Source organism: Scardinius erythrophthalmus (assembly GCF_964197995.2).
Source record: "Scardinius erythrophthalmus genome assembly, chromosome: 13".
In the NCBI taxonomy this organism is placed as follows: domain Eukaryota; kingdom Metazoa; phylum Chordata; class Actinopteri; order Cypriniformes; family Leuciscidae; genus Scardinius; species Scardinius erythrophthalmus.
Genome location: NC_138233.1, coordinates 22,506,840 through 22,524,223, shown reverse-complemented (window position 1 = coordinate 22,524,223; position 17,384 = coordinate 22,506,840). Strand labels below are relative to the sequence as shown.

Below are 17,384 nucleotides of genomic sequence, written 5' to 3'. Positions count from 1 at the left end.
ATAGTGAGAATTGGACTCTAAACTAAAGTGTTACATAATACTGTTGTTAAAGGAGAACTCCGGTCAATTTTAACATTGAGCTCATTTTTTTGTAAATTTGGAGTGCTGTCAGTACAGAGAACAACAACAAAAAAATCGGTGTTGCCTACACCATGTTATCCTCTTTTTAAAATTTGCACCCTGTTGACTTCAATGGGGCAAGTTTTAAACCTGCTTTTAGCCTCTTAACATCCTTGATGTGTCATTACAAGTGCACAGGAAATGTGAGTGATTCCTTCAGAGTGATCACGGGCGAATCTGACTGCAGAAGATGTGAAAGATATTAATAAAAATGATGTTATTTCAGCCAGCGCACATACCTGTATTTTCTTCCTGTTTTCGGTCTAAGGCCACAGTAATCGATTATCGAGTTCACACGCATAGGTTTAGTTACCTATGATCACGCGCGTGAACTCGGCAGTCGATTACTATGGACTTCGACCGAAAACAGGAAGAAAATACAGGTATGTGCGCTGGCTGAAATAACATAATTTTTATTAATAGCTCAATGTTAAAATTGACCGGAGTTCTCCTTTAATTACAGTGGCAATGTATGAAGAACTCATTTTGTATAATAGCATAACAATGCAGAGACTATAAAATATAAACTATGACTTAACTGTTAACTAATAAGTACTTTATTACTGTACACTTATTATAAAACCTTACCCATTCATCTACACACAAACTGACCACCAACCGCATATTTCAGTCACCATTGAATTTTTTACATCAACTGTCACAGAATAGTGAAAAGATGCATCTATGCTGCATTAAAAAATGTATCAGATAAAGGTATCTCAGTAGACAGGATGTGACCTTTGGATTCAGATTTGCCTTGGTACTGTTCATATCAAGTTTGCTGAGGCAGCATTTTTCATATTTTGGATGCAGCCAACATGACTGCAACACAAAGGCTGTCATGAGGCACACACTGCCAACTTGTTTTTACAGGCTCTGAGATTACCTGGATTTGTGTGTGAGAGGAATGTAACACATGGTTAAGTGCGGTGGACCATTCATTACTTATTTTACAACTTGAATCAGATTTTACTTCCTATTGCTTTCCACAGGGTTGTACAGGCTATGAAATCAAGCAAGTTTTTCCATCCCCATAAAACAAATCGTTGCCTTCTGCAATCATCTGCTCTCTAAAATCCAGCGCTGAGATAGCCCTTAGCACAACTTGTTGCACAATTTAAAGGCGCTAGTGATCCTATTCTTACTGACAGCTAACGACAGACACTTAGTTCGAGACCACATGTGGAGCTGGTCGCTCAAGCAGAGCGTTTCACTGGGCTCTAAAAGATATAGTTTTTTACTGGCCCTGCGTTTTGTCTTTGTCTTTCTGTAATTTCTTTTTCGTAAATGCATTAATGCTGTACGTCTAAATTAAACGGAAGCCTAGCAAGTCTTCAGATCAATTCACCCCTTCAGCAATCATGAAGGCACTAGTGACAGACACAAGCTGTATATACCTAATTATTTTATTTTAAAATCAATGGTAGTGTTCCTGCTGCTTTATTGGCTGGATTATTTGTTTTACTGCTATTCTGTAAATTACTTTTAAAGGCAATAGTGCTATTACCCACTTTTAATTAAGGTCCTCTTGTCATCTGTATTGCGGATTCAGGAAATGCTATGCCTCCAATCTCATTGTACTGAGAACTTGATATAAGTTTATACAGGGCTATACAGAGCAATAAGGAGGGCCACATGGTCTCCTGTAATATATTGAACATTGCTCTTGCAAATTCAGCTCTTGAATACATAACCTAGGAAAGGTACATAGTCTTGGAAGTATTAAGAATTGAATTAAAGGAGAGCTCCGGTCAATTTTAACATTGAGCTAATTTTTTTGTACATTTGGAGTGCTGTCAATACAGAGAACAACGACAAAAATCGGTGTTGCCTACACCGAGTTATTCTATTTTTAAAATTTGCACCCTGTTGACTTCAATGGGGCAAGTACTAAACCTGCTTTTAGCCTCTTAACATCCTTGATGTGTCATTACAAGTGCACAGCCAATGTGAGTGATTCCTTCTGAGTGAACACGAGTGAATCTGACTGCAGTAGATGTGAAAGATATGTATAAAAATGATGTTATTTAAGCCAGCACAAATACCTGTGTTTACATCCTGTTTTCGGTTGAAGTCCAAAGTAATCGATTGCCGAGTTCATAGGTAACGTGATCATAGGTAACTAAACCTATGCGTGTGAACTCTGCAATCGATTACTTTGGACTTCAACCGAAAACAGGATGTAAACACAGGTATTTGCGCTGGCTTAAATAACATCATTTTTATACATATCTTTCACATCTACTGCAGTCAGATTCACTCGTGTTCACTCAGAAGGAATCACTCACATTTTCTGTGCACTTGTAATGACACATCAAGGATGTTAAGAGGCTAAAAGCAGGTTTAGTACTTGCCCCATTGAAGTCAACAGGGTGCAAATTTTAAAAAGAGGATAACACGGTGTAGGCAACACCGATTTTTGTCGTTGTTCTCTGTATTGACAGCACTCCAAATGTACAAAAAAATTAGCTCAATGTTAAAATTGACCGGAGTTCTCCTTTAAGAATTATTGTATGAGTGTTAATTTCCTAAAATTTTTTTACATATGAGCAATATCACACGGGTAGCAGTACGATATGGCAGTATATCAGAACAGCTGTAATTCGGCAATAGGCACGAGGCCGCAGGGAATCACAGCGTGCTGATATACAGCCAAATCGCATGGCTATGAGTGTGATATTGCGTTTATATAACAGTACGACAGCACAAGTGAGTAAATGAATAATAAACAACAACAGAATGCCATTAAAAACCCTCTTTTGTGCAGAACTACTTCCTTCCGCCACAGATTCAAATCTTAAGTTGACAGTTTAACAGTTGAGCCCAAGCCTCCGTTACTAATTATAAAACGTTATTTTAGAACTAGCAACGAAGGAACGTTGAGTCGCTTCATTGAAGCTTATGTGTAAGGGATAATGTTCATTCAGCCGGTTGTTATCTCAGAATCAGTCCCGACAGGGTGATCAGGACCCTGACGTGAAGCAGAGGGGTCTTGCATCAGCCTGAAGGGGTTTATTCTGAGATAACAACCGGATGTACATTATCCCGCTTCTTACACGGCTAAGTAAATAATTAGACACGAAATATTGATCTGAGTTGAAATATTTTATTAGGTCTTTAAACGCAAAGGTTCCGCAGATAGAGCAGATGGTAGTGCGGCAATTTCAAACCAGACGGACCGTTAAAGGTGCAAAGAGCAAGTCTCTGAGTTTTTGCAGAACTATGCCCCCCTCTGGCGACAAATGAAACTGCAACACTGCAACTGAACGCGCATGACGTCACGCCCAGTCTCAGATTCGGCCCGAATCCCTCTTATTTATTTTACTGTACAGGATTATAGAGGCAATCGCAGTGATCAGAGAAGGGCTCATTCAGCCCATCAGGCATTTTTAACATGAAAAGTTGCTTAATGCACCTTTATTTATATATATATATATATATATATATATTTATTTGTATTATGTTTCTAGCATGTTATATGTTTGGCAACAGTTCTTCTAACCCTAATTGATAGAGTGTGTAGCTTTTTATTTCTTAAACAACCATAGGAAGACGCATCATGTATTCCAGGACGCCATATTCCAGGATGACAATGTCAAGATTCATCAGGCTCAAACTGTGAAAGAATGGTTGGGAAGGGGGCATGAAGAATCATTTTCACACATGAATTAGCACATCTGAATCCAGACCTTAAATTCATTGAAAGTAGTAGATATAGATATAGTAGATATAGGCCTATGTGATATAGATATATGATATAAGTAGATATATGGAAGCAGTATGCAGATCTTTTTTTTTTTTTTTTTTTTGAGTATTACCATATAACACTCCAGACATGAGTTGAGAGCCCAGTGGTAGGACAGCCTGGCCTTTATCTCAGTGGGATCCACAACTGGGGGTCTACTCACACTTTAACATCTTACTCATTGTGACATTTGTGGCTCTATTGCTATTTGCTAATTTATTTTAAGAGAAAGATAGGAAATTAACTTTAGATAGCCATTCAGCTATAAACACCAAATAAACTCCTACGTCCCTGTGATGCATTGTAGCCACATTCTGCATTCTGTAATCTTTTGCATCACCTGAATCTGACTCAATCGATTTTAAACATTGTCATGTAATGAATATTGATCATTTGGTTTGTTTCCTAAGAATGTTGAATAAATGAAGACAGTGCAAATGTTAAAGTTATAGGGTGTGAGTCACAAGTATGTGAATGAGGTTATGCAGGCTGAAGAATCCCTCTAGGGACGGGGGGAGGGTATAACTGACATTTGTGGCAGTTTAATTCGGTTAGTCAGTGTGAAAGCATCTGAGTATGATAGTGATGGGGTCTGCGTATTAGAGCTCCACATTTCTGTCAGAAACAATATGTCTTTGTTCAACTGAAAGTAGCAACAAAAACAACAGTGATAATATAGCTCGCCTGCTGTAGTTCTGCAGCCTGGCCAAGACGACAGCTCAGCCATTGTTTAATAACCAAGATACACAACAACATATAGAATATAAAAATATACTGTGCTTCATTTATTCTCAACTATTTCTATATGCTTAACTATTTTCTTTCTTTTTTTTTTCTTTTTTGCAAGGATGTTGTCTTTTTCTAGAGTATTTTACATTCACAATGTGTTATTCCATTAGTTAAAGGTTTTTGTTTTTGAAAAGAATTGCATACACATCTAAATGAAGTGCTTGCTTAGAAGAAAAATCAAAGTGGGTCTATTGCCATCTCTCTACGGTAATGTGGGAGTTACAGTGAAATAAAGTCTGACGAAGCTGCGGTGCAGAAAATATAACCATTTTTTACAAGACAAGCACTTAACATCGTGTCAAGTACAGTACACACTATACTTGTAAATACAACACTATGCAGAAATGATTTGTCCTTAATTTATTGAAAATACTTAAAATAACATATAGAGTACTAGATGTGTGCCATATTGTGCATGTTGATTTTATTTAACTCAATAATATACTACATATAAAAAATTATATTAGCATAATTCTTTTTGCATTTATTTTTATTTTATTTAAGCAAATGCATTACAGAAAATGTCATGTTTCTGCTAGAAGATCTAGTCCTTGACATAACAGAGTGTTGCAGTGGAACAGAAATTATAGTCCACAATGGTAAACAGGCATTTTATTCCATAGCTGTTAGGTCAAGAGTTTTAGCAAAACTGGAGTTTTGTATTATTTACAAATCAGAGGCCTTTATCACAACTATCTGTTCTATAAAATACAGAAATACCTAGACTATATGTTAAGCCTGGTCTATAATAATATGCATAAAGCAGGACTATGGCATGTTCACTCATGTGATCAGAGACATCAGGTACATTTCTTTTTTTGCTGAGTTTAATTTCTATGCATTTTAATTTTACACACTGGACCTGTGTGACCTTTCTATGGAAGCTTGTTCCACAGAAGCCACAGAATAAAACGTTTTAAAAGATAATTGCGACTTTTTATCTCACAATTGTGTGTTAACATATAAAGATATAAAGTCAGAATTGCATGATATAAAGTCGCAATTGTGTGTTATAAAGTCAGAATTGCACGATATAAACTCAAAATTGCATGTTATAAAGTCAGAATTGCAAGATAAACTCACAATTGCGAGTTATAAAGGCCAATTAAGGAAAAACAATACTTCTTTCCTCAGAATTGCGACACACAATTCTCACAATTCTGACTTTATAACACAATTTCGACTTTATATCATGCAATTCTGACTTTATAACTCGCAATTGCGACTTTATATCACGTAACTCTGAGATAAAAAGTCAGAATTACGAGATATAAACTTGCAATTGTGAGAAAAGCAGTCAGAATTGTGAGATTAAAAGTCACAATTACATTTTTTTATTCTGTGTCGGAAACAAGCTTTCGGAAAGCTCCATAGCTTTCAAATGGCCCCAGTGGTGTGTAACCTGTACAATGAACAGACACAGAAATCTGGCCAACGGAAATAGGGGGTGATCATGGCAGCACCCACTGGTTGTTCAAGAAACCAACTTGTGTATAGCTACACAGTGCTAATCAGGACATGGTCAAACTGTTCTAAAACAGGAACAGACATGCTTTAACAACAGTGGGAAAGTTCTGTTTGTGGTTTTGTGCACATTGTGGATCAGCCCAAACTCAGATGAAAGTCAGTGGAGGTTTTATAAACCAACCAGAACTGTATAGCCCATCTTTAGCTCCACAGCTTCCTGTGAACTTCAACCACTTGCTATTTCTGCTGCAATCAAACGGTTTTCTTTTTTTTTTTTCACACTTTTTATTGTTTATTTTGTTGTTATTATTGTTGTTGTATCTTCTCAGAGGCTTGATTGGCTCATTGTCACCTAACCCTGCCTCCAATTTAAATATTTTGGAGCATCCATCCATTGAATGTGTTTGAAAGTTTCATTAACATATCTAACTTGAAAGCCGATCTGATCCATCTCCTGTGTTTCCGACGCATGAGGGCGTGTGGAGGCAGCTTGTCGCCCACCTCAGACAATCAACAGACGGAGTAAAAAAGGGGCGGTGATGCATTTCCCCTGGATCTTCATGCTGATGTGTTGATGATGATCTGTTATGTAAGCAGCCTTCATGTCATTGTGCTTTCTGTCAGCTAGAGTTTTACCCTCATTCTTTCACCCAGGCTTCTCAAACCGTTGATCAGCAGCTTGTAATATTTCATCCTCTGAAATAAAATTTTAAAAAAGAGAAAAGAATGGTAGGAATGTCTCAGAAGCATTCAAGGCATGCAGGCAGCACTAGACTCTTTGACTAGAATGAATGAATTCATCATGAAAGGAAAAGGACAGTTTCTGAGAGCACTCCCTCTCAAATATTACCACACTCCAGCAAAATACAAATTGATTTATTCTCCACATTATAATAATTTTCCCCCATCTGGACTTGAAAGCTTCTTGAGGAAGCTCTTGCAGAAATTGTCTTTGTTACGTCAGATGACCGCAGACACTGCTTTTTATGTTGCTGTAATGTCTTCGACGTATCATCTCCCCTCAGAGTGGAATAAACTTTACAAGTCTGACAGGTTTTCCTCTTGCAATGGGTGTGTCATGTGGCAGCAGGCATTCGGGAAACACAGCGTTTTTCATCATCTACATGACCACAAGCATTTTATATCAGGCCTCACTGGGCCTCTCTGTAGACTAAACCACAGTCAGTTTGCATATTGGCTGCTTTAGGAAAACACTCATATTAGGTGGCAAGAATAAACTACTACCTCATGTTGTGTTTTCATGTTTTATGGGGACTTTCCATAGATATAATGATTTTTATACTGTACAAACTGTACATTCTGTCCCCTAACACTAATCCTACCCCTAAACCTACCCATCACAGAAAACATTCATTCAACATTCATTGCATTTTTACATTTTAAAAAACATCACTTAGATTTATAAGCTGTTTCCTTTCGAGAACGGTAACTCTACATTGCGTAGCAACGCTACGGGAACTCCTCCCTTCTCCACTTTTGTTGAAATCTTGCCAGTTTGGAACAGCTGGTCAATTGTCGCGAAGTATGCAAATACTGACAGGCTCGCGGGCAGTATAAAATGCACGGACGCGACAATTGCGTCAGAATCTCTTTCTTCACGCTGCCATCGTGTAAGCTGCACCAGGAGGACTAGTGATATTTTTCTTTAAGCATCCCATGGCTTCAACTTGCCAGATTTGTGCGGGCCCCATCGACCCGCCCGACGAACATGAGTTCTGCGTCGCCTGCCTGGGCCTCGCCCACGCCGAGGCGGCCTTCACGGAGTCCCACTGCGGCGAGCTGCCGGTGCGCGCCCTAAGAACCAGGAGGGAAATGGTTTGTGCTATAACGGACAAGGCCCACTGCCATCAGCGAAGATGACAATGGGGCCTGGAGCCGCCGTCATCCATCGTCATAGCGCTCACCTGTCCTCTTTGCGGACGCGAGCTTTCGCCACGCACCTGTGCCCGTCCTCTTCTTCTCTGAGCACGGATCTTAGCCTGCCACTTAAGCCATGCAGATTCACAAGGCCTACGCATCTGCGGGCGAAGCAGCATCTGCTCTTCACTCCATGGTCATACTGCAGGTGTTCCAGGCCAAACTTCTACAGTCCCTGGATGGCGGCGTCGCGGACGCTGACATCATCAAGGATCTGCGTGGCGACAGACCTCACGCTTATGGCGACCAAGCATTCCGCCCAGGCCATCGTCCGCTCCATGGGTTTTATGATCGTCCTTAACAGGCACCTGTGGTTAACCCTAGCTGACCTGACAGCCGCGGACCACAAGACGCTCCTTAAAGCTCCAGTCACTCCCTCCGGCCTCTTTGGTGACGCCGTGGAGTCAGTCACGGAGCGTTTCTCCGAGACGCAGGAGCGGGCGAAAATGATGAGCCACATGACGCCCCGTCGCTCCCTCCAGCCACGGCGCCCCGCCCCAAACCGGATGTTCGCCGCAAGCAGTGGACAGGGCCTGGGAGGAAGCGTCAAGGTCAGAGGGTCAGAGGTTTTCCCGCACCGCGAGAAAGTCAGCGCTCCATCCTTTGCTACCAAGCCTTCATCCTGACGGATCAGTCAAGAGGAGGAGAGAGTTCGCTGGAGGCCCCACCCTCAAGCGCTGTGTTCTGCATTGTGTCCCCTGTGGGTGACAAATGCAATGTTTGTGTAAATGCTGTCTGTTTGTGTGAGTTTCAAAATAAAAACATGTATCCCTTCACAAAAAGAGCTTTTTCCTCCTCTTAAACCCACCACTGTGTCACTCGCCCTGCCCCAGAGCAGCGCTGAGTCGCAGCCCATAACTATAATGGCCTCTCGAGAGCGCGAGAGTGCCAATATTACCCCGCTACGAGCCGTTTCACCGCCAGTGCTTCTAGCCTCACTGGGGCGAGGCTCCAATCAAAACACGTCGCCAATGGCAACGCCCCCTTTCTGAGACAGGAAGTTCTCAGTCTGCTCGAGAAAGGAGTGATAGAGTGTGTCCCTCTGAGTGAGCAGGAGAGAGGATTTTACAGCCGCTATTTCGTGGTGCCAAAGAAGGATGGAGGACTCCGTCCGATTCTGGACCTGAGACCCATCCACCGAGCACTTCCCAAGCGCGCATTCAGGATGACAACACTGAAGCAGATCCTGGCACAGATCCGTCCCGGGGACTGGTTCGCTTCAGTGGATTTAAAGGATGCGTACTTCCATATTCAAAAAGCAACGCGCCACAGGCGCTTCCTGAGATTTGCTTTCGAAGGCACGGCATACCAGTATTTAGTGCTTCTGTTCGGTTTGGCCCTAGCCCCCCGCGCACGCGCCTTCTACAAGGTGCCTTTACACTCTAAAATGGGGAAGTTTTGCAAAATGGTGTCAGGACATTGACATCGGTGATCTGTTCTGTGTCAGATGTTTTGCGCTTCCTACAGCACAGACTGGATAGCGGGAGTTTGCCATCCACGCTGAAGGTGTATGTGGCTGCTATTGCTTCGTTTCGTTCCCCGGTTGATGGGCAATCGATCGGTAAGCACACTCTGGTGACCAGATTTCTCAGGGGAGCGAAGAGATTTTGTCCTTCATGGCCGCCATCTGTGCCGCCGTGGGATCTAGCACTAGTTTTGAGGGCTCTCTCTAGTTTTGAGGGCTCTCTCTCTACCGCCGTTCGAGCCCCTAGCTTCGATTGTGGTTAAGGAGCTCTCCCTTAAAATGGCTTTACTCCTTGCTCTCGTTCTCGGTGAATGATGATTGTATCCGTTTAAAAGAAATAAAAAGTCTCATTCGACGAGGATGGTTGCCCCTTCGTGGGCCTGTTCTAGAGGGATGTCTATCCAGGATTTATGTCTTGCTGCTGGCTGGTCTTCTCAGAACACCTTCACCAGATTTTACAAGCTGGATGTACCGTCTGTGGCGTCGCAACTGCTTTCAGTGAGTTAAGTTTCTTACTCATGTATTGTGAACTATTGTAAACTACTATGCAGTGGTTACCGCCATGCTGTTAACTCTGTGTAAATGGCTACTAGTATTAATACAGCTGTCACCTCTACCGCTGTTGACACTGTGTTTAACCCTCATGCTTGAGTGTTTATTGTGTTGTGTTTGCCCTGGATCAGTGCAGCCTTCGCTTTCATTGCGTTTGGATATGCAAATTTGGATGGGGTCAGAGCTGATGTCTCATTGGTCTAGTCTCGCCTATCAGATGCGAGCACTCATAGCGGCGCAGCTATTGGCTGTCTCTTCCGTGGCTGGTGTAGCTTGACCCCGTTACTCAGGGCTTATCTTCACTACTCTCACTTTAATACAGTTCCCGCAGCGTTGCTATGCAATGTAGAGTTACCACTCTCGAAAGGGAACGTCTCCCGTTACTATCGTAACCTCGGGTCCCTGAGAGGCGGGATATTGCGTTAGCCACCATGTTCGCTGTTTGATCAACTGTGCAAGCTTTCAGTCGTGATTCTGACGCAATTGTTGCGTCCGTGCATTTTATACTGTCCGCAAGCCTGTCAGTATTTGCATACTTCGCGACAATTGGCCAGTTGTTCCAAGCTGGCAAGATTTCAACAAAAGTGGAGAAGGGAGGAGTTCCAGCAGCGTTTCTACGCAATGTCTCGTTCCCGCCTTGCAGGAAACCGAGGTTACGATAGTAACCGGAGACGTTTTCCTCATAGGGACCAAAAAATGTATCCAATTTTTTTGTCACCCATAATTTAGGGTTTACCAGTGTTGTAAAGTTTTTCTTCTTCAAAGCAGAGACCAGGAGACGTTGGGATAAGCAGAAGTGATTTATTTGGATCTTCGCTGTGTGTCGTCTGTAGTGTTCTTCCAAGTCTGTCTGAGTTCTATACAGTATAGTTTTTATACATTTACAAGGAGGTGGGACTTTTGGAGGTGGAGACAAGTCAAACAAAGCAGAGGGATGATTCTTGATTCAATCAAGAATAAGCATAACACTATCATTCAAATGATCCAATCAGCCTGATAGCATCACCCATACCTTCACATGATAATAGTTTAACTTGGAGTCATGTCACTGTTCAGGAGGTGTACACAGATACAAAGGTTAATGTCCGATGACTGGATTGCTTCACTTAATCTTCTTTGAACTGTCAACTCACATGAACATAAATTAAACTGTCATCATCTATGCCTCACATGAACATAAATTAAACATATTCTTAAATTTGTATCCTTCACCAGGCAGGTCACACACACACACACACACAAGGGGCCCTATCATACACCCGGCGCAAACAGCGTCAGGTGCGACGCAAGTGTTTTATGCTAGTGTCAGCCAGACGCAGTTATCCTTTTCATGTACTGAGCCACGTTGTTTAAATAGCAAATGCATTTGCGCCCCTTTGTGTGCCCATTGTGCACAGGTGCATTGTTGGCACGTTGCTATTTTGAGGCAACTGAAATAGACTGTCCCATTGACCAAGTGAAATCTAAAGTCAATGGCGCAGTATTTTTTTTGTTATTTAAAGAGCACGTTAGTAATGTGCGCCTATAGGCGGGTCCACAACGCACAAACACTTTGTCCTGTAGATGGTCTGCTTGCGTGCTTTTACCTCGTGTACGAGCAGATCCGTGTCCTCGCTATAGAAGCGTTCAGTTTTTCCACTTGCAAATTCCGCCATGTTAATAGCAAATCCGCCATGGCATGAGCACAACTGGCTTTTGAAGGGAATGGAAGATGAGACTCTGATTGTTTTTTTTGCCATGTTACATCCAAAACACACTCATTGCTCAAGTAAATAAGGACAACCCTTTTAGACCATGCATCGGGTGTGGCGACCATTTTCCCCATTGTTAAACTAGCAAAAGTAGATTCGGAAACGCGCACTTGCGTCATGCGCTTGCGCCTTGCGCTTTAGACCATGCGCTTAGATTGTTAAAGGGGTCATATAATGGTACATGCACTTTTACAAGTTGATTGTACTGAAATGTGTGTTGGCAGTGCCTGTACACAACCATCATAAAATGATCAAAATCCATCCAGTGTTTTTATTTTAATCTTCTTATATGTTTCCTCCTGTCTCAAATCAAGCTGTTCGATATTGTGACGTCACAAAATCGACGCCCCTCCCACGATGGCTGATTGACAGCAGTGTTTCAAACACAGACCCGCCCTCGTGAGCGAGCTGTCAATCATAGCACGTGCCGACAGGCGCGTTCATTGTTGATAGCTGGAGTGCTGAGTAGAATGGCGTCTAACGATTGTGGTGTTCTGTTCTTGGGTGTAATAACGAACACAGCAGTCATGTTGATGTCCCTAAATCCGAACCGCTGAAGGCGCAGTGGCTGAGTTTGTTTTCGAAGGGAATATTCCCAACGATCAACGTCAATGCTGTCATGTTTGCGCGAATCATTTCACCAGACTGCTTTACAAACGAGGGTCAGTATAAAGCTGGATTTGCTAAGAAGCTGCTCCTGAAAAAAGGATCAGTACCAACTATTCGTGTTCCTGCTGCACCTCGAGAAGAAGTGAGTGAGTGTAACGTTTCATTGACCTTTATATTAATCTTTATATTAATCTTTGCAAATAGCTTGCACGCTTCACAATGAATGTGGCTATTTTTACACTCAGGGTACATTATGGCATGTTTTCTATGTACGACGTTATCAATATAATTCATAATCCCACGTTTTTAATGAACGACGCGTTGTGGTTATTGTGTTACAAACGGTGTCCGCACAGAACAGAGGGGCGGGGTGAGCAAAGCTCATTATCATTTAAAGACACATGCACTGAAACGGCGTGCTGAAAACAGCTGTTTTTGACCAGGTAAAATGAGTGTTTTCTTACAATACTAATGAGAATTTTTAATTAAAGTATATTACAAACTTTTAATTTAGACCCTAAAGAATCATATTAGCTTGTACAAAAATGACATTATATGACCCCTTTAAAATAGGCCCCATTGACTTTATTTTCACACCCCTGAGCATAACGCTGAACTAAACAAACTGTGATTGGTTGCTTTACATGACGGTCAAAAGTCCTCTTGGGGCAGTCCTTGGCCAATGAAAGCTGCTATGGAGTCCAGACCTTCTGCCGTCATTCTGAAGGTCAGGCTACATGAGACTACCCAAACCTTGACCTCTTGGTAGAAAGTGAGAAGTTTCAGAAAAAAAGCCTAAAACGAGTGCCAAATCCTATTCATGAAGAGTTGCCTTCCTTCAGAGTTCAGTTCCAATCCTGCTCCAACACACCTGCCTATAGTTATCAAGTGCTCTTAAAGGGATGGTTCGGAGTAAAATCAACCTAGGGTCCTTTGCACCATGACCTTGAGCCAAACATCCCCCCAGAAGCCTTTTTTCCCTTGGTTGAACATTATTAAAGTTAGAGCTTATTTAGAGAAATCAGCCGGATTGCTTAGTGCAGGCGCTAACGGATCTAAGGATGTATCTCGTAAATTACCCCACCAATAATGCCCAGAATGGTGCCAAACTTATACAGTCTTATACAAACTTATACATTTACTAATATCATTCAATGAAATCTCTTTATACAGAAACAAGGGTCAATCATACTTGCCAGTTAGAAGCAAGTGCCCTTGATTTCTGAACTCTGTTGTAAGTGCAAGTGTAAATTGTTTTGTCAGCAGTGCTGTGAGACTGTATATTTCTGGACTAACAACCCAGGAAGCAATTAGCAATTGTTTGTTTTGAATTTTTCGTTGTTTTGAGTGGTCGCACATAACACTTCAGACATGAATTGAGAGCCAAGTGGTAGGACAGCATGGCCTTATCTCAGTAGGGTGCCCTCAACGGGGGGTGTGCTCATATTTTAAAAGCTAATACCATGTGTCTACTTCAATTTGCAAGGTTTTTCCCAGAAAAAAAAAAAAAAACAGGAAATTAGGTTCACATTGCTTAGCTGAAAATCAGGATGTTGCTAATAAACTCCAACTGCAGGTTGTATATTTAATATGGTACATTCTTGTTATGCATTGAAGTAATTTGTTGGGGATTTTATAGCTTTTTAAAGTGTAATCAGGTAGTCCGTCTTGAGGAGCTCTGCCAATCAAATTTGAGAACCAGAACCAGGGCTGCTTTTCCTAAAAGCATTGTAAGTTGATTGTAGAGACCATTGGTGGCAATTGTTCACCAATCAACAGAACTTGTACAGAATGATAATGTTTTTGCTATAGTTTGGGGCAAGTTGTCACACATGTTTAATAGTTATTTTATTTATTTAAAGTTAAGTAAGTTACAGAGTAATTTATATAAAGTTAGAATGTATTGATTAGTATTAGTTTTTGTTGGCTAAACAATGGTTTGATATTGTTATCTTTTACATTTTTTATGTTTCATATCTGTTTGACTGCTTAAAGGGATAGTTCACCCAGAAATGAAAATTGTCATCATTTACTCACCCTCAAGTTGTTCCAAACCATATGAGTTTCTTTCTTATGTTGAACACAAATGAAGATATTTTATTTAGAAGGATGTTAGTAACCAGACAGTTGACGGTCACCATAGGAAAAAAATATAAAATGAAAGTCATCGGCTACCGCCAACTATCTGGTTATCAACATTCTTCAAAATATCTTCTTTTGTGTTCATCATAAGAAATAAACTCATACAGGTTTGGAACACCATGAGGGTGAGTAAATGATGACACAATGTTGGAGTGACCTATCCCTTTAAATTCGTCTGAAAAGCCTATAGTTTGTCTAATCCCATTGTGACAAGCCACTAAATATAAATGTGTGTTCATTTACCTTTTTTCATATCACTGTACAATAGCTTTTTTGAAGTCAAGACTTATGTGCTTATATAGAAATAATATAATTCACCGGAGGGGGAGGGGGAGGGGGGAGTGCCATGCCAACTATAGCCTCAGTCTCCCGTTTGTTGTAAACCCCTAACTGAGACAAACAAATGAAACTCTTTATCATCATTTGTTCTCATAGCTGTCCATGAGTAATTCTGTTTACCATACATCTCTGTGGGATTCTCGTTAATAATATGCTATATTATATCATCTCTCTACGGGTTTAGGCACAGTTATACGCGAGGTGTAACAAATGGGTCATGGCAGCTCCTTGCCGGTTCACCACAGCCGACCATAACATACATAATTCCTTTTATGGTTGATATCGCTAACCGTATAGAGACGCAGGAGTGCCTTCTGGTGATGAATGACCCTGTCAATAAGGAGAGCCTGCCTGGAAGGAGCCGTAGCCGCTCATTGCCATCATTCGGGAGACTCTTTGCGCGTGTGTAGCCGGTGGGAGGAGCCCGGTTTCCTGCGATTGTCTGCCTGTCTGTCTGCTCTCGCTCTGCACTCATTTCTCTAAAGTTGCGTTCTCGAGACATACTGCGTCGCAGAGGACTGCGCGTCGAGACAGTAACACTTGTTTCTGATATCAATATTTCTTTTGTGTCTCCTTTTGGTTTCTTTCAAGATGACAGAAGAAAAGAATGTTCGACATTTAAAGCTGGTATGTGAGTATGTGGTCGTATGTCTCGCTGTGCTGTAGTTAGTTGCGCTTTGGACAGGATTTAAACTCTGTCAGACAGAGGATAGTTTAATGCATCCTGAAGTAAACTAATAGCGGAGAAGTTTTTATAATTCTTTGAACCAGGGCTGTGTTGCAAAGCCTACTGAGCTGCTTTCCTAGACGGTGTTTTGTGGCATCGTAGGCGCTTCGAAATGCTGTCTATGTAGTGGACTCGCTAGATATTGAGAACAACGCACTACAGTCGGTGTGTTTTACTTCTTAACCTGCCAGTTCGCTGTTGCGCTTTATTTCGACGTTGTCTAGATAAACGTCTGTTTTGTGATGCTGACTAACATTGTATTGCAACAATCAGCAGTGATTTTCTCCTGTAGACAGAAATAAAGGGATGATTAATGTCATTATGTGAACATTTGGAGGATTTGCGCATATCGTTACCATTGCGTCAAAACATCCCTGAGAAACTCAGCGTTTCTTTTAGTATAGACTTCATAATAAGAGAAAGGACAACAATACTGTGGCTTTTAAGTAATAGTGTCTTTAACGTATAGATTATGTTTAGATTTAAATTTTATATTTTTATTATTTTATTTTTTATTAGGCTATTTCTTTGTTTTTCAACACCATTGGAAACTTTTTAGTGTTTTATTTATTTTTTTCCAAAGATGTGGTTTTAACCTGGGATCCGGGGCCCACTAGAACATTTAAAGGGGGCCACAACATGTAGCCTTGTAAAATAATGAAAATAAATTAGGCTACATTATAATACAAAAATACTGCACCTTCATAAACAAGTGCCATATGTAATGTGCATTTCTTACTCTAACTGTAAAACATCTTTATTTTATTTATTTTGCGTTTAAGGGACATGTAGTACTTGTGATCAGCTACATTGTTATGTGTACCTTTCGGTGTTTATCCATTTATAGTACATTTATAAACATAATTTATATGAAATTGAAACTCATTTACCAAGCCTACCTGCTTGAAAATGTGTCTATCACTATAGAAATGTCGGTTGTAGTAGTTTTTTTTTAAATTATTATTATTTATTTTTTAATATTAGCATTACTCACTGGTTTTTGATTGTTGGAAACTCATGCTACTTTTCCAAATTAGAGCACAAATCCATAAACGGCGGTTTGGATCCGTTTTTATCACAGGACCTCAGCTCAATTATTTTCATACCTCAGCTGTTTTTGATTTGTAAGTGATTGTTTACACTTCTTTGTACAATATAATAAGCGTGGTTCTTTTGTTGAGCTTTTATCAAAGGCTGTCAAAGTCCTTTAACAGAAAGCAGGTATTATGGGGGTTTGTTTGTTCCTCTGGCATGCAGAACACCCTGTAGGCAGACCCCGAGTTGAAGGTCATTAAAATGTCATTTAGCAGCTGTCATTTTTTAAATATTTTGTGGCAGATTGATCTGATTTGCGTCTTTGATGAAAGAGCAACACTGTTGGCTTACATAGCTCATAGTGCTAAACCATTTAACATTTATGACCAGAATACATAAAAGTGATATTTAGTGTCATGTACACCATGGCTGTCAGTCCCTTCATGTTCTTTTGTACAGACTTAGATAACTGCCAGCTAAAATATGGACCGTTAGCCCTTAAAAAAACATGACTTTTATTCCACTGCGACTCTCTGAGCAAAACAAACAGAAAGCGTGAGCATACACTTGTTTTGAAAGCACCTCATTTTTACGCTCCTGTGACTCGTGACATGACACGTCCTCTCAGCTGAATTACACATGAATAAGAGCGCAATGAGATGATGTGAGGTTCTGGGTAACAGAAGGCTAAATGGGTTGAACTGT

At 40.9% G+C, this 17,384-nt stretch overlaps 1 protein-coding gene across 4 annotated transcripts in view; it reads left to right on the top strand.

The window, feature by feature from the left end:
• mid2 (midline 2) overlaps positions 1 to 17,384 on the top strand; it is a 162,007-nt gene that overhangs the window by 54,477 nt on the left and 90,146 nt on the right. For 2 of the 4 annotated variants that reach the window (XM_081383583.1, XM_081383580.1), the window contains exon 1: positions 15,324 to 15,544. The exons of 1 other annotated variant lie outside the window; for it this stretch is intronic. The gene's annotated coding sequence lies outside the window, so the exon portion shown is untranslated. Of the gene's footprint in view, positions 1 to 15,323; positions 15,545 to 17,384 lie in introns of those variants that run through there. One more of the 4 variants, XM_081383581.1, reaches the window with a different exon arrangement.